Raw genomic sequence first — 2314 nt, forward strand, 5'->3', positions numbered from 1 at the left:
GAAGACAGGAAGTGGGAGCGATTGTGCCTCTGAGCACTGGTCTTGGGTGTACTGAGGATCCCGAGGTGTCTGGAGATCCCTTCTAGTCAAGTGAGGCACTGAGGAGCCAGGCTCCTAGGCTGGTTCAGATATAACATACTTGATCTTCACAATAAAAGCATTGTGTAGAGTACTGTTAGAAATGGGTAAGTGGTATTTTCGAGATGTGATTGAAAAAATTTTCAGTTTGCAGTTTTAATTGGCAGGTACGTACACCATGTACCCACCACCTCATTCAGGAGGGAACACGTCCAGCCGCCTCAGCTGTCCTTTTCCTCAAGCTTTTTTCTTTTGATCTCAGTCTCTAGCTCTGGGCAGCCATTGTTTTTTGTCCCCAGAAAGTCATTTAGCCTTTTGTAGAGGCTTTGTTCATTTGCTTTACTTTGTTTTTGTTTGTGGAAACTAGGTCTCGTTATGTAGCACAGGCTGGCCGCAAACTCTGGTGGACTTCAGCCCCAGGGTCCTGAGTGCTGCAGTTACAGGCTGCACTACCACATCTGGCTTTTTCTAGCGTTCTACGCAAATCCTACGTGTGTTTCCTTTCACAGTTAACTTGTTTTGCTCTAATGTGGAGAGTTTAACCATGTTGTAGCGTATGTCAGTAATTCAGTTTTAACACTGCATAGCATTCCATTGTGTGAAGATAGTATAGTTTGTGGACATTTGTTTGTTTGCAGTTTGGGGCTGTTATAAATAAAATACCTAACAACTGTCATGCACCAGTATTTTTGTGGACAAGATGTTAGCATTTCTCTTGAGTAGAAACTCAAAGTGAAATTGCTGGATTCCATAACAGGTTATGTTACACTTTGTAGGACACGAACTCTTCCAGCATAGTTGTACCATTGTACGTTCCTGCTAGCAGTGCATAAGAGTTGTAATTACCTTGCTTATTCACCAGCACTTGGTATTGCCTGTTCTCTTAGTTGTAGTTATTCTACTGGGTATATACTGTATGTTATTATGGTTTTAATTTGGGCTTCTGTGGTATCTGTTGGTCCTATTTTGCTGTGGTTATTAGCTATTTTTACCCCTTGTTTTGTGAATTGTTTGTTGAGGTGTTCTGTCCATTTTATAATTTGCCCTTTTTATTTATTTATTTATTTATTTTAAATTTTATTTATTTATTTGTGTGTGTGTGTGTGTGTGTGTGTGTGTGTGGCCAGCTCAGCCCACCAGGGGGCGGGGCTGGCTGGCATGTGGTGCTGGGGGATTGAACCGCGGTCCCTGATGCTTTGCTAAGCTTGTTCTAAGTAGGTGCGTTAGACCACTGAGCCATCTCACCAGCCCCTTGCCCGGTGTGTGTGTGTGGCCAGCTCAGCCCACCAGGGGGCGGGGCTGGCTGGCATGTGGTGCTGGGCGATTGAACCGCGGTCCCTGATGCTTTGCTAAGCTTGTTCTAAGTAGGTGCGTTAGACCACTGAGCCATCTCACCAGCCCCTTGCCCTTTTTTATTAATGAGAGTTTTCTGCATATTCTTTATACAAAGCCCTTTTCTAAAAGTAAGATAATTTTTTTCTTCTTTTACTTCCCATTTTCTTCAGCATTGTCTCTCAAAAAAAAGACATTTTCATGTTTGATGGTGTGCAATTTACTGCTTTTTAAACTGATTTCTCCTTTCTATGTCTTATCTAAGAAATATTTTCTTAAGAATTTGTATAATTTTACAATTTACACTTGGGTCTATAATCCAGCTTTGAAGTACTTTTTATATGGTTTAAAGTAAGGGTTAGTGTTTATTTTTTCTCCCTCTGCTCCAGAACCACTCACTAGAAGTCTTTTCTTTCCTCATTGCCCCATCTTGACACCTTTGTCGGATATCCCTTGACCGTGTGCGTGCTGCCTTACTTCAGGACTCTTCTAGTTTGTCTCCTTCATACATGTGCCCTTACATCTGGGCCCCCCAGTCTTGATTATTTTAGTTTTATGTTAAATTTTAAAGTTAGGCAATAAATATTCTCTAACTTACTTCTTTTCTCTCTTTTTTTTGGCTATATATCTTAAATGCTATTTATTTATTTTTATGTATTTGGTACAGGGTCATGCTACGCAGCTCAGACTTGTAGTGATCCTCTTGTTTTCAGTCTCTCCAGTGCTAGGATTACAGGTGTGTGCCACCATGTGCTGGGCTTAGTGGCCAGCTCAGTGTGACCAGGGGCGGGGCCGGTGCAGCATACGGTACATGCAAATTTATTTATTTATTTTTATTATTTATTTATTTATTTATTTTTGATGGAACCAGGGATTGAACTCAGGCCCTTGCACTTGCCAGGCA

At 41.4% G+C, this 2314-nt stretch overlaps 1 protein-coding gene across 1 annotated transcript in view; it reads left to right on the plus strand.

Moving 5' to 3' along the window:
• The window catches only part of Prkdc (protein kinase, DNA-activated, catalytic polypeptide), a 188415-nt gene that overhangs the window by 11158 nt on the left and 174943 nt on the right, over positions 1 to 2314 (plus strand). The window lies entirely within an intron of this gene.

Source organism: Octodon degus, unplaced genomic scaffold (genome assembly GCF_000260255.1).
Source record: "Octodon degus isolate 3935 unplaced genomic scaffold, OctDeg1.0 scaffold00054, whole genome shotgun sequence".
NCBI lineage: Eukaryota > Metazoa > Chordata > Mammalia > Rodentia > Octodontidae > Octodon > Octodon degus.